Source organism: Ammospiza nelsoni, chromosome 9 (assembly GCF_027579445.1).
Source record: "Ammospiza nelsoni isolate bAmmNel1 chromosome 9, bAmmNel1.pri, whole genome shotgun sequence".
In the NCBI taxonomy this organism is placed as follows: domain Eukaryota; kingdom Metazoa; phylum Chordata; class Aves; order Passeriformes; family Passerellidae; genus Ammospiza; species Ammospiza nelsoni.
In genome coordinates this window covers 4138329-4153824 of record NC_080641.1, presented here as the reverse complement: position 1 = coordinate 4153824, position 15496 = coordinate 4138329, and the positions used below count along the sequence as shown (strand labels likewise).

Below are 15496 nucleotides of genomic sequence, written 5' to 3'. Positions count from 1 at the left end.
AACCCACTCTGTGACCTCATGTTATCAGATGATAAATTGTCTCCACCATGTGAGCTCACACCTGGAGCTTGTTCTCCAAACCCCAGGCCTATGGAGACCACAAAATGCCCATTGTGTGAGAAGGGGAACTGGAAGTTCAGCAGCCTCAGTGTCCTGCCAGCTCAGCCAGGCCCACAGGAACATTGGGGTCCACAACCACCAGAGACCACCAGAGAGACCTCCAGGACAGAAGAACTCATGGGTAAATAGCGGGGAAAATATGTTAATGATTTTTGGATAATTATTATCATATTTGTGTTTAGTTCAGAATAGTCAATGAATATGTGTGCTAAATAAGAAAATAAACAGAAACTTTCCTGTTCTTAGTACACACAGCTTTGGGAGGAGCTATGCCCCCATAAATCCACTTGAATAAAAAATGCTGCTTCTTAATGATACATTGGGGTTAGGGAGTTTTTTGTTTAACCAAAATTTTGGTAACACTCCCACTGCCAAGGAAAGCTTTGTCTGCTGCTGTTCACAAACAGAGAAGGGCTGGTGGCAGATGTGGGGCTCGGAGGCTGCCTCGGGCACAGTGACCATGAAATAATCAAGTTTTCAATGTTCTGTGAAAGAAGAAGGGGCAGCAACAAAACTTCTACACTGGAATTAGGAAGGGCAGACTTTGGCTTATTTAGGATGCAGATTTGGGGAGTACCAATTCAGGTACTGATTCTTTAAAGGGAAACAGCCCTTAAAAAATAGGGGGTCCAGGGAGGATGGACACACTTCATGAAAGTACTCTTAAGGGGATGGAGGAGCTTCTGTCAGTGTGGCAAAATATGATCTAGTGAGGAAAATTACTGTCCTGGCTGCCCCTGGAGCCTTTGTGGGAACTCAGGGGTAAAAGGAGGGTGCATCACTTTTGGAGAGAAGAACAGGTAACTCAGAAAGTGTTTAAGAAAGTTGTTAAGTTATGCAAAAAGAAAAGGAAGGAGGTGAAAGCTCAACTAGAGCTTAACCTGGCCACTTCTGTGAAAAATAATAGGAAATGTTTCTATAAATAAAATTATAGCAAAACACCAGACAAACAGAACCTCTACTATTTATTGGATGCAGTAGGAAATACAGTAACTAAAGATAAAGACAAGGTTGAGCTACTTAACACCTTGTTTGCCACAAATTTCAATATTAGGACAGGTTGCCCTCAGGAGTAGTGTTCTCCTGAGCTGGTGGATGGGCACAGGGAGCAGAACAGCCCCCTGTAATCCAGGAGGAAGCAGTTGCTGACCTGCTTAGCCACTCAGATGCTCACAGGTGTGTGGGATCAGATGGGATCCATCCCAGGGAGATGAGGAAGCTGGTGGATGAGCTCCCCAAGCTGCTCTCCATCATTTACCATCAGTCCTGGCTCAGCAGGGAGGTTCCAGAGGACTGGAGGTGCCAGTGTGAGCCCATCCCCAAGAAGGACTGGAAGGAGGAGTTGGGGAACTCCAGGCCTGCCAACCTGACCTGGGTGCCCAGCAAGGTTATGGAACAGATCACCCTGAGTGCCATCACAGGGCACCCACAGGATGGCTGAGGGATCAGAGACAGCCAGCGTGGATTTAGGGGTGGCAGGTCCTGCCTGACCAACCTGGTCTCCTTTTATGACCAGGTGACCCGCCTGTGGATGCAGGAAAGGCTGTGGGTGTTGTGTGCCTGGACTTCAAAGTCTTTAAAACCATGAGCCACAGAATTCCCTGGAAAAACTGCAGCCCATGGCTTGGACATGTTCACCCTTCCCAGGGTAAAGAGCTGGCTGGAGGCTGGTCCCAGAGAGTGGTGGGGATGGTGCTGCACCCAGCTGGTGTCCAGGCACTGGTGCTGTCCCCCAGGGATCTGTGTTGGGCCCAGTCCTGTTTAATATTTTCACTGGTGATCTGGCTGAGGGGATCCAGTCCACCATTCAAAAATTGCAGATGGCACCAAGCTGGGTGTGAGTGTGGATCTGCTGGAGGGCAGGTAAAGAAGACACAGCCTTAAGCTGCACCTGGAGAGGTTCAGGCTGGATAATAAGAAGTTGTTCTTCACAGAAAGGGTGAGTGGGCATTGGAATGGGCTGGCCAGGGGAGAAGTGGCAGAGTCACTGTCCCTCTCCAGTGGGACTTAGTGGCATGGTCTGGGTGACAAGGCAGTATGAGGGCATTGGTTGGACTTGATGATCCCAAAGGTCTTTTCCAGCCTATTTGATTCTGTCATTCTGTGATGATTGGGACACTCTGGGGCCATTGTGACACTGCAGGGCCTCATGGAACTAATTGGACCATGGTGACACCATGCAGCCCCAGAGAACCAGGGGTCCAGTGTGGTGCTGTGGGGCCAAATGGAACCAGGGAGTGCACTGTGACACTCTGGGTCCTCGTGGAACCACAGAGGCCATTGTGACACTGCAGGGCCTCATGTAACCAAGGGGTTTCACCATTTTGACACTGCAAAACCAAGGAGACCATTGGGAGACTCCGGGGCCCAGAGGAGCCGAGGGGCCTTCTGACACTGCGGGATGGAATCAAGAGTCCATTGTGATGCTGAAGTGACTTGTGGAACCCCACAGACCATGGTGACAGTGTGGGACCTCATGTAACCATGGGGCCATTGTGACACTCTGAGGCCCCATGGAACGAAGGGGCCACTGTGAAACTGCAGCACCAACGAGAACATTGTGACACTGTGAATCCCCACAGAACCGAGGGGTCAACTGTCACATTTTGGGGCCCAATGGAACCAAGGACACCATTGTTGCTCTGCATGGTTATTACTGCGACCTGAGTGGGCGCAGCTGGTGAGAGAGAGACGGTGAATCTTGTTTCTTGAATCAGAAGGCTGAATTTATTAATATATGATATAATACATTATAGTTATACTAATAAGAATATAGAGAGAGGTTTGCAGAGCTGCTAGCTAAGCTAAGAATAGATAGAAAAGAATCCACAACAAAGCTGTGGCCAAGGACTCAGTCCCCTGGCTTGCACTGGTGATTGGCCCTTAATTATAAACATAGAAAATGAGCCAATCAAGGTGTTCCTGTTGCATTCCCCAGCAGCTGATAATAATTGTTTACCTTCTCTTCGGGGGCCTCTGGCCTCCCGAAGACGCAGAAATCTGAAAGAGAGTATTTCTGTGGAGAAATGTCTGCGACATCTCACCTTTCTAAATTGTATAAAATAAAAGAAAAATGCTGATGTGGAATGAACAGGAAATTCCTTCACCTATAAAATATAGAATACTAATAAATCACTAAAACAATCCTACAATATAAGAAAATTGCAAGAAACAATGCAATGAGAATTCAAGTCCATGCAGCTGAGTTTCAGGAACAGTCCAAGAGCCGAAGTTGTTTCCCTTGGAATATCTGAGAGTCCTTTTGGTCCTGAAACAGACTTCTGAAAAAGAGTTCCATCAATAGTTATCAAAAACCATTGACAGTCTTAATACAATTTTAAACAATTTGTACAATTTTGAAATGTCCTTTCTGGCCTTTCAGTGCTTCAATGCTTCAGAGCTGCTGCCCAGTATTTTCAATATTTTTTATTTAATTTTTAAATTTTTTTTTTTTTTTTTAATCGAAAAGCACAAGAAGCAGCAGTCGAGCAGAGCAGTGCCAGAGAAGGAAAGGCGCTGGGGGCCCTGGCCCATGCTGGACCAGGTACCCCAAAACTGGCTCACACAGGGGGGACCCGGACCGGTAGGACAAACCAGAATCCCCAAAAACATAAGGAGGCCTCGCAGTGGGCCCGGCCCAGGAATTTCCTCAGCCAAACGGCCCAGGCCAAACCCATGAGGCAGGTTCTGCATTCCCGCAGTCCTGAACCCTGCTGCCAGCACAATGGCAGCACGGGTAGTGAGACGCTTCCTTTCCCCTAAACCACTGAGGCATGCCAGCAGCAGGGAAATAGAAGCTGCTCCGAGAATCTTCATCTCAGGTCTGGGAATGTTTGTTTCCCACAGCATCACGGCACCACCCCCACCGGGCTGGGGACCAAAGGCAGAACTTTCGGGAGCCCCCTCCCCCTCGCCGCTAGGGCACAAGAGGGGCGGCAGAGATGGCAGCCTCCATGGGACAGCAACCGAAACACCACCCCCCAAACCGCCGAGCTTGAAAGCTGGCAGCCGGACTGCCGCAAGAGTCAGCTGGTGGGCAGCCCCCGCTCCACTGAAGGAGAGACCAGCCTCCGGGGCCGCTTCCTGGGGCGGGCCCGGGGCTGGCGGGCCGGCCATGGGGGGCGCCGGGCCGGGGTGGGGGCCCGCGGGGCTGTGGGTGACGCTGGGGCTGGCCTGGAACGCGGCAGTGACTCTGGCCGCGGAGGAGCCGGCTGAGGAGGGAATCACGCTGATCGTGGGATCAGCCGCGGGCTGCTCCGAGAGTCCCGCAGGTTCAGCTCCGTTTTCAGCCCCATCCTGAACTGTCTCGGCTGGAGGAGGCGGGGACGCGCGGGAACACGCCGTTGCTGCATCCCTTGGCTCTGAAAGCGGCGGCAGGCACGGCAGCAGCGGAGCAGGGAGAAGCGGCGGAGCGTTGCTGTTGCTTAGCAACAGGTCAATCGCCGGAAGTGCTGTCTCTTCTGCCTTCTCCGACGCAGGCTCTTGCGGGGGCAGGGAGGCCAGTGCAACCGCGGGTGGGACCGCCTGGAGAGGTGGAGACGGGATCTCCTGGAGTGACAGCTCTAGCAGGGCCATGGAGGAAACCTCATAGACCGGTGCCGCCCCCATGTCTGAAGGCGGAGTCTGAGAGGCCGGCACTGGCTTGAGCGGCCGCTCCCATCCCCCCGGAGAGAGAGAAGGGGGGGAAGGAGAACACTCCATCTGAGCATGCTCCGGAGAAAGAGTAAAAAAAACTTCTTCGCGCTGCGAAGTTTCAGCCCCCCCCGCCGCGAAGCAAGGTGGGGCGGAAAGCCCAAAGTCATCACCCACGGGGTCTTCTGCCAAGGGCGGTGGAAACGGAGCTTGGCCATAACAATTAGAGATCCATGGAAAAAGAGCTGCTCTGCATTTCAGGACAGGGAAAAGCTTTATAAATGCTGGGTAGATAGAAGGCAGGACACGTCCCTCAATGTAGACGCGCTGGATAATGGAGTCCATGCACTCCCAGACAAAAGCATCCAAAGCATACAGAATATCAGCAAAGAACCCAAAAAGCTTTGCCCATCTAAAGAATTCATAGATATCTGTTTCTCACAAAAAGAAACCATCTTCTCTGCACCAATATTTCCAGAGGGCTATGAGCTTTTCCTCTGAAGGGGAGAATTGAATCTCTTCTGACAAGGCATGTGTTTGCCATACGAACAGCCACAAGCTACGAAGGGCTGGTTCATCAGGGATAGAGAAGTGAACAGTCCATTTTGAAAGAGTCCAGCTTGCTCTGGCCAGCTCCATAGGTCTGCTGCTCTTTTCCATCATTTTTCCTGATGGTTTTCCAGATGAAAGTTCTGTTGTGGTCAGCCTTGGCTGTGAATTCTGTCCAAATCAGGATCTTCGGTTCTTCAGCTCCTGGCTTGAATCCACTTGTGTGGTCACTTCAAAGCAACCATCAAATGCCACACATACAGGATTTTTACCCAGTGCAGCAATTTTGCTCCTCTGGTCTTATTAATCTTTGCTCTTACACGAGGGGTCACCAGATATGTGGGCGCAGCTGGTGATAGAGAGACGGTGAATCTTGTTTCTTGAATCAGAAGGCTGAATTTATTAATATATGATATAATACATTATAGTTATACTAATAAGAATATAGAGAGAGGTTTGCAGAGCTGCTAGCTAAGCTAAGAATAGATAGAAAAGAATCCACAACAAAGCTGTGGCCAAGGACTCAGTCCCCTGGCTTGCACTGGTGATTGGCCCTTAATTATAAACATAGAAAATGAGCCAATCAAGGTGTTCCTGTTGCATTCCCCAGCAGCTGATAATAATTGTTTACCTTCTCTTCGGGGGCCTCTGGCCTCCCGAAGATGCAGAAATCTGAAAGAGAGGAATTCTGTGGAGAAATGTCTGCGACACATGGTCTCATGGAACCAAGGAGACCAGTGTGACAGTGCAGGGCCTGGTGTAACAAGGAGGCCATTGTGACACTGAGGGGCCCCAACGAAACCAAGGACATCTTTGCAGATGACACCAAGCTGGATCTGAGTGTTGATTCTGTGGAAGCATAGGAAGGCTCTGCACAGTGACCTGGACAGGCTGGATCCACGGGATGAATCCAACAAGGTCAGGTTTAAAAAGTCCAAGGGCCGGGTCCTGCACTTTGGCCACAACAACCCCTGCAGTGCTACAGGCTGGGGACAGAGTGGCTGGAGAGCAGCCAGGCAGAAAGGGACCTGCAGGGACTGATGGACAGCAGGCTGGGCTTTTGGCAGCAGTGTGCCCAGGTGGCCAAGAAGGCCAATGGCTCCTGGCCTGGATCAGGAATGGTGTGGCCAGCAGGACCAAAGTTGATGTACTCAGCACTGATCTGCCCCCTGCTCTGCACACAGATATTGCTGCTGCAGCTCCAGGGAACGCAACAAAAGGGCATCTCTGGAAAAAACTTTGCTGGGAGATCCTTTAGCTCCTTTAAAGCCACCAGGAGTGCAGCCCCTCATTGACACAGTCTCTGGCCACATGGAAGTTGGAGAGAAACAAAATGAGAAATGGCACAAACAGTGACATTTCTTTGTGGACAATACGAAAACTAATACAAAGGAAAAAAGAACAAACCACAACCAAAGCAACAAGAAGTATGAAAGATGTCTTTTAGTACAAGTGATTGGCAGAAATTGGCCAGCAGTTTAATGTTCCTGGAACCATCCAGTGATCAGTCTCCTCACTGCAGCCTTGAGCTCCTGGTTCCTCAGGCTGTAGATGAAGAGGTTCAGGGCTGGAGGCACCACTGAGTACAGAACTGACAGGGCCAGATCCAGGGATAGGGAGGACATGGAGGGGGGCTTCAGATGTGCAAATGTGCCAGTGCTGAGGAACAGAGAGACCACAGCCAGGTGAGGGAGGCAGGTGGAAAAGGCTTTGTGCCGCCCCTGCTCAGAGGGGATCCTCAGCACAACCCTGAAGATCTGCACATAGGAGAAAACAATGAACACAAAAAAGCCAAAACCAAAAACGACACTAACTGCAATGAGCCCAAGTTCCCTGAGGTAGGATTTGGAGCAGGAGAGCTTGAGGATCTGGGGAATTTCACAGAAGAACTGGCCCAGGACATTACCATGGCACAGGGGCAGGGAAAATGTATTGGCCGTGTGCAGCAGTGAGTAGAGAAAGGCACTGGCCCAGGCAGCTGCTGCCATGTGGGCACAAGCTCTGCTGCCCAGGAGGGTCCCGTAATGCAGGGGTTTGCAGATGGACACATAGCGGTCGTAGCACGGGATGGTCAGGAGGAAAAGCTCTGCTGAGATGAAGAACATAAAGAAAAAGAGCTGAGCAGCACATCCTGTGTAGGAGATGTTCCTGGTGTCCCAGAGAGAATTGTGCATGGCTTTGGGGACAGTGGTGCAGATGGAGCCCAGGTCGCTGAGGGCCAGGTTGAGCAGGAAGAAGAACATGGGCGTGTGCAGGTGGTGGCCACAGGCTACGGCGCTGATGATGAGGCCGTTGCCCAGGAGGGCAGCCAGGGAGATGCCCAGCTAGAGGCAGAAGTGCAGGAGCTGCAGCTGCCGCGTGTCTGCCAATGCCAGCAGGAGGAAGTGGCTGATGGAGCTGCTGTTGGACATTTGCTGGGGCTGCACTTGGGGATCTGATAATGGAGAAAGGACAGTGACAAGTCAGGAGCGGCTGCTTTGAGCCAAGCCTGGGCCATTCCCCGCAGACTGTCCCTGTAGCCTTGTTCCTGCTCTGGGAAAACCTTCACCCAGGTCCCTGCCTGAGCTCCAGTTGTGCTGGCTGAGTGTGCCAGGAGCAGCCAGGCCTGTGCTTGGGGGCTCTCGAGGAGCCATCTCTGCCCCACTGCCCTGGGTTTGTGGCCATGTGGCAGAGGGACAAGGCTGGATGTTCAAGATTTGACAGGGGAATAGCTTCTAAAGCAGACAGGCTTGGTAGCATCTGCATTCACAGTCCCATAAGATATGAATAGCAGAAGGTTTTTTTAGGAATTGTTTTCCTCCCCACACATAATTTCTGGCTCTCTGAGGTCAGAAATCCCCAGCATTCCTGCTGCACTCAGAGTTTGCCACTGAGAGATGGGAGAGGCAAAGGATTCCCTGTGGCTGAGGGAAGGTGAGGGGATGGATGGGCTTGTTCCCAACTGCCTTTGCACCTTTGGCTGCAATCAGAGCACAATCACACTCCTGGATCACCCTGGGATAAACCAGACCCTGCCCAGAGCAGAGGGATCCCTGAATGTCTCACCCTCTCTCAAGGTCTCTGGGCAAGGTCTCAGCACCCCTTTGTGCCAAGGACACTCACGGCTCCCTTGGCAAACCCAGCAGTATTTCCTCAGCTCTGGCACCTCTGCAGTTCCCCATGGGACATTCAGGGAAGTCCCAGAGGCTCTGGCACAGATTTGCACCCAGGAGGGCAGCTCAGAGCTTGGAAGGGCACAGCAAGGAGATCCCTGGCTGTGCCTATGGTGGGATCTCAGGGAGGGGGCTCAGCTCATTCCCCTTTCCCATGGACTGCTTTGCCCACAGCCTCACAGGTGCCAGGGAAGCTTGGACACCCCATTCCCATGGACAGCCCTGCCTGGCAGGAATGCCAAGGGCAGTGCCTGACTCAGCTGCTGCAAATGCCAGAACCTCCCTGAGAGCAGCAGATAAGAGTGACAATATCAGGGCAGGGCAGAACCAAGAGAAGATGTTGTGGTGCTGTGCCTGAGAGGGCAGGGCAGAGACAGCTGGGCACTCAGGACACTGTTCCCCTGCCCAGCTGTGCCTGGGACCTCCCTCACACCAACAGTGCCCTCATCCTGCCCCCAGCACTGCTCTCTTCAGCCCCCTCTCCTTCCCTGAGCATCTCCCTGGGCCTGCACATTCCCTCTTGAGAGGAGCCTTGTCCCTGCCAGTGCTCACAGAGCCCATCCCAGCCCGTGTGCCCTGGCCGGGGCCCTACAGAAACCTGCCTGTGTGCAGGGCCCTGGCTGGGGCAGACTCTGTATGCAGCTGGGCAAGGGCAGCTCAGGAGTGCCCTGCTGGGCCCTGCAGAGGTGATGCTGCTGCTGCCCAGGGCTGAGAAGTGGCTGAGGGCCCTTTGGGAGGCTCCCAGCAGAGAGACTGACCACCCAAAGTTACAGTTCTGGAGTCTGTGTAAATGTCCAAACATTCCTTTGATGATCCTGTGTGTCCCTTTCAACTCAGAATGTTCTGTGAATCTGGGATTATAATTCCTGTTCTGCTTCTCTCATCACTCTGTTGTCCATAACCCAAAGAGAAAAAAAACCCACTTGCAACAGTGTTAGAACAGTAAAGTAAAAACCACACATTTATTGGAAGCTTCCAGGCATCGCAGTGGGGATGGGGCACACCTGGGCCCTGATTTACACACTTTATTAAGGTTGATTGATAAAGAAAATTTAACAGTAACATCTAATAGGAGATTCAGTTTCCCTAGTTACACACCCCTGGTACAACCTGTTGGATTAGGTCCAAAGGCTTCTTTGCCAAAAATATTTGTTGTGACTGCTCACATTCTGGTCAATTAAAAAAATGCTCCTATAGATCCTCTTCCTGATAATAAGACTACACAGTATTTCAGGAATATATTTAGACAGTCTAAAATGTCTATTTTTCTAAAATCTAAGAGAAAGGTTAGGAAACATACTAATGGTAATTAAGGATTATGGTTATATAAGTATATAATAGTGATTTAACAGAGTTGGTTAAGAGTTTACTAGAGTAAGGATTATAGTTTTATAACTATATAATAGTAATTTACAGAACTATGGATACATTCAAAATGTATAAAAAGCAAAAATCTTTTTGTCATCACCCCAAATTTCCCATCCTTCTCCAAGAAGAAAATTGAAACACTCTCAGGAAAGCTCCTGATCTTTACAGCAATCCCAGGCTTACCTTCTTTGGGAAGTGTCCTCTGGAGATGTACCCAGGCTGGTCTGGAGCTGGGAGCAGCCCTGCCCCACCCAGCCCCTCTCATCAGCAGCCCCTGCCTTCCTCAAGGTGGCTCCTTCCCCCCACAGCTTCTCCCCAGCGCTGGGAGCAGCTGCCAGGGCTGGCTGAGAGCTGTCCCTGGCAGGCAGCAGAGTCCCTGCCCCAGCACAGCACCCTGGGCTGCAGGACCCTGCTCTGCAGGACAGCCCTGGGCACCCCTGGCTGCAGCCCCGGCTGCTCAGCCCTGCAGCAGAGCCTGGCAACAGGAGCTGCCTTGTGCTGTGCCTGGGCTGGGGCAGCAGGGAAAGCCAGCCCTGCCCTAGGGCCACAGCCCTGCCCTGGAGCAGCCCTGAGAGTCCTCCTGAAAGGTCCTCAAAGCTGTGGGATGTGCCAGCTCCAGGAGATCCCTGCAGGAACTGCAGCTTCTCTTCCCACAGCCAGGGAATGACTGTTTCAAACCTGGGCTGATTTCTGCTCTAGTGAGCCCTGGGTGAGCTCTGCTCTGTGCTCCCAGCCCAGGCTGAGTTTAACCCCTGTGTGCCCCTGTGCTGTGCACAGGGGAGCTGCAGGCAGTGCCCCAGCCCTGCTGGGCTGTGCACAGGAGCTGCCCCTGGGCAGAGCCGTCTCTCTGCAGCGCTGCCCTTGCCAGGAGCTGCCTCTGGGCCAGGAGCCTCTGTGCAGGTTTTTCAAAGGACTTTGGGTTTTGCTTTTGCCTTGGAGTCTCTGAGAGGTTTGTGCAGTTACAGCCTCCAATTATCTGCTGTAAGTAGTCCCTGGAGAGGCTTTGTCAGTAACAAAACTCAGTGGGGCTCATTAATACTTCAGGGTACTTCAGATTTTTTAAGGTACTTGGTGTTTCCCTTTTGATACAAACTCTGTGAGAGTTTTGTGCAATCATGTCCCCAATTTTCTTCTTTAATGAGTCCCTTGAGAGCTTTGTACTGACACCCAGTAGTGCTCATTAATACTTTGAGATACTCAAGGTTTTTAAGGTACTTTGGATTTTCCTTTCTGCACGGAGTCTCTTAGAGGATTTCATGCAATCCTGGCCTCCAATTCTCTTCTCCAAGGAGTCCATGAGGAGCCTGTGTTGGGGATGGACCTCAGAGGGACCCATTCATGCCTCAAGAAACTTTGGGGTTTTTGTCCATCTTTGACTCCTGGAAAGGTTTGTGCAATCTCCTCTCAGGCCCTGAGGTTCCAGGGCTCAGCTCCTAATGCACCATGGGGATCATTATGATCAAGCACTCCTGACAAATCATGGTTTTGCTTTGATTTCCCTCAACTGTAGTGCAGTTCACTAGGAAGTTCTTTTTCTATTGTTACAGAGAAATATTTCAAATAGCTTCTAATAAATCCACATTCCTGTTTTAAGGGTGTATGTTCTCTTTAGAGAAGAAATGCTAGCAGCATTCTGTGACTGATAGACCCAGGGGCTTTCCTAAGGAGGTCTGGCCTGCTCTGAGAAGCTGTGTCTTGAGATCTGACCCAGTGTGGAGAGCCTTGCTCGACATTTCCAAACCCCATCCTGTCTCTCCTCACTCACCTGGGGTCAGCTTAGCTTGGAGAACTGGCTGCAGCCAGGCAAAGAGGGGGTTTTCTTTATTTATTTTAGTAATCTGAAACTCCTAAGCTCCCTGTTGAAAACAGACTCCCTCCTCAAGTTTGTGCCAAGTCCAATCTGCCACCAAGACCACTCCAGACCTGCCCTGGGCCAGCTGTGAGGATGTGTGGAGGCCCAGAGCCCTGCCATCAGAGTCTCAATCTCCCAAACATGGAGGACTGGTTCCAGATAAGAGGAATAGGCTTTCAGGTTAGGGTGAGACACTTTCTTCTCCCATAGATCTTTGCAGACATATGATCTATGTCACGTTATGTTACCCCATTGGCCCATTGGCCTAATTACCCTAGTTCAACTCCTATTGCCTACATTTGTTTAGCCCTAGAATGCTCTTTTCTCTCTGTCCCTCCATTGGCCCTAGTTTGCTGTGTTCCTTCACCCTTGTTTCCCTATTGGTTGACCTGACCTCTGACCTCTCCTCTGCACCATTTTCCCCCATATCCATTGTGCCCTGACCCTCAGCTCCACCCTCACTACCCCATATAAGGCCCTTTTCCCTCAGCCTACATTCTGTCTTCGTCCCTGGGGCCTGTTCAGCTGTGTACCCTGTTCCTGTACCAATAAACCCACTTTGCAGGAGATCATATGAAGACCCATCCTGCCTATTCTCTCGGCTTTCTAAGGTAGCAGTGAGCTTTGGGCTCATGAGTGCTGGACACTCCAAGAGCCTCAGTAGTGCCACAACACCACACCTGGCACCCAAACAGGGACCTGATTCATTGAGGTCCCTGTGAGTTTCTCCAGTGGTGATCCTGCCAGTCAGACACCACTGGAAGCTGTACCCCTGTGGGTCAGCCGCAACACTGAAATGAGACTCGAGTTTTATCAAATCTCACTGAAGAAGAAGTTCACAATCCCTTCTGTAGATTTCATGTTTCTCTTTGCTGTTTTATGACCGGAGATAGCTCAGGGACGCCACTTGTAAGTTTTCTGTGCTGTCTAGGTGGCCTGGAAAGGCCCAGGGATGGCCTTGAAGAGCCCGACGCTTCAAAGGACGAGGAGAGACTCCTGATCTTGTCTTGGTCTCGGTGTTTATTAATTGTTTATCTAAAAGATTTTCTTTCAGCCCGACAGAGGTCTGCACAGCAAGTCAGCCATGGGCACACTCCGCAAGCCCCCGGGGCGGTCACTTATCTTTATACCCGAAGTTACATGTACAATATTTATAATTTTTCCCCAATACCTTCTACCCTTATTAACCGGTGCACTTCTAGTAATAACCAATCCCAAAGTGCCACCATCACCACAGAAGATGGAGGCCAAGAAGAAGAAGAAGAAGAACAGGACACGCCCCAATTCCACCATCTTACTTCTTTAGACCCCCCTGTACCAAAATCCTAAACCCTATGTTTTACACTTTAACTAACTTATCCCTTCACCATTCACCCAGTGAATTCCTCCCAGTCCTCATACAGGTGTCATTTCCTGTGTAGGATCAAAGCCCTGCCACCAGACACTTCTGGCAACATTCCAGGACTCCCGAGCCCCCCAAGGGTGGTCTCGGCCACTCTGCACCTCCATCCTGAGGTGCTGAGATCCCACACCCTTCAACATCTGTGGGACCAACTTCACTGACAGCCCCACAGGACCACTTTGGCTGAAGATTGTGCCTGTGAGACTGAGTGACTGACTGAGTGGCAGAGAGCTCCCAGGGGTTTGGGCTTTTGATTTTCTGTTCCAGTGGGTGGGAATTCCCTCTTCCATTGGGGGCAACTCTGGGAAATAATCAGTCCCAAGCTGAAAAGGATGTTTTTGTTAAGTTTTGGAGAGTTTTAAATTTAGAGGGGAGTTCATTTTTTGAGGGGAGTTTAAAAGGCATTGTTCATGGTTATTTGAGGAGCTTCCTGATATCTCTGTTTTTTCTATCTATCAGTTACCATTTGTGGATGCTGTTGGGAAAAAGCTTTATATTTTACAAACACAAGGGGTTTTAAAAGTTGGGAAATTTTATCTGTTGTTTCATTTAATTTATAGGATCATTTTACAAGTTCATGGTTCCAACCCTTTGTCCTGGTTTATTCAATCCTCCCCCCATGTTCCCGAACCCACGTGCCCTGAGAACAGGACGGGAGATGGAGCCTGGCCTTTGGAACAGACAAGCCATCTGCTGTCTGCCATCCCCCCTCCTTTTCTGTCCTCTCCTCAGGGTGGTAGTGGCCAGTCTACCCTGAGATATTCCCTCGCCCACATTCCTTCACCCTCTAGTCCTAATCGCCCTTCCTATAAATCACAAGATGGCAATACTCCTGTGAGAGAGACCGCCATTTTAGATACTTTCCTGCCCTCATCCCCATTTCCCGCCTTTGGTCTGGGTGCTTCCTCTGTGATGGGTCCCACCTTGACGTCAAGTTTTGCCCCCATGTTGGGTCCCCCCCTGTCATGGGAAAGCTCCTCCCCAGTGCGGGCTCCACCTCTCCACTTCCAGGCCCCTTCTCCAGTCCAGCCTCTTCCAGTTCCCACATCACCGGAACTGGATGTGGGGCCAACCGCAAAGAAGCCATTTCGGCTACCAAAGGCTTTTAACACCGGGCATTGCCAATCAGCAGAAAGGCCCGCACCTCTGCCAGCAGACCTGCTTCCTCCACAGAGGAAGAGAGCGATAGCTTATCTGAGAGTGAGGATGAGCCGGAGGATTCTTGGCAGAGGATGCGGAGAAAAGCTGCAAAGGAGGGGGACTGGGAGGTGGCATCCAAGATTCAGGTGGCACCTGTGCAGTATAAGCAGGGGCCAAAACCTAAATTGGAATCTATTCCCCACAGAGAAATGAAGGACTTAGTAAAGGCTGCAAAGGATTATGGGAGGGCTTCTCCCTATTTTAACAATTTGCTGGATGTGCCATTTACTGCCCACACAATGGTGCTATAAAATTTAAAACAGTGCATGAAATTCATATTGTCACCTGACAAATTTATTTTGTGGAAAGGAGTTTGGATAAATAAATTTAACGAGTTACCAAAAGGCTATGTTAAGGAAGAAGGGCAACAACACCTCATGATGGACCGCATTACCAGGGAAGGAGACTGTACTAGACTGCAATATCAGGCTGAAGTCCTCCCCCAGTCAATACTGTAAGATCTCAAACATGCTGCATGGTCTACCTCCCTCCAAACATCTGAGGCTTCTGCATCCCACACTGACTTGACTGACTATTGCCAATGCCTGGACAGGAGCTATATCAAGTTTTTAAAGCACCTTATGAAAGCACTGGAAAAACAGGCAAACAATCAAAAGGTCTGGGACTATCTTATTAAAAAATTAGTTTTCTGTAATGCCAGTATTGACTTCAGAAAGGTTCTGCACACATTCCCCCTTGACCCTGAGCTGACCATCACTCAGATGGTTGATGCTTGCGCCCACCAAGCGGTCTCAGACTGTGACTCCAGCCTAGCCAAGGCCACAGGCCAGGGTACAATGGAAGCACTGGTTGCAGTAAACGTGCTTCCCCACAATACAGAATGTAATAAAGGCAGTGGAAACTGTTATAACTGCAGGAAAACTGGACATGTAGCAAAAGACTGTAAATACAAGAATAACAACAGTTCTCGTTTCCCACCAAGCCCTCAGTCCTACAGCTATTGCCCAAACTGTTCCTGAAGCCAACAGCACTACGAGCCCTCGGGAAACTCCGAGCAGAGCAGAAAATGACACCGAAGATGAAGTTATTTCGTCCCACCCTTCCATCGGTGATAGATGTCCTAGGTTAAAATATAAAGATGTATTCTATTTCCATCCTCAAGAGCAGTTGAAAGCAGGAGGGGCATTGTTTTATTCCTTATCTGCTGGTAATGGGCCTATCAATGCCTTGCCACATGACTCAGAGAGACCTTCCTTTGGG

The 15496-nt window shown here is 50.5% G+C and overlaps 1 pseudogene; it reads right to left on the bottom strand.

The window, feature by feature from the left end:
• Nucleotides 1-6779: 6779 nt before the first annotated feature.
• LOC132076984 (olfactory receptor 14A16-like) lies at nt 6780-7712 on the bottom strand (annotated as a pseudogene).
• Nucleotides 7713-15496: the final 7784 nt, after the last annotated feature.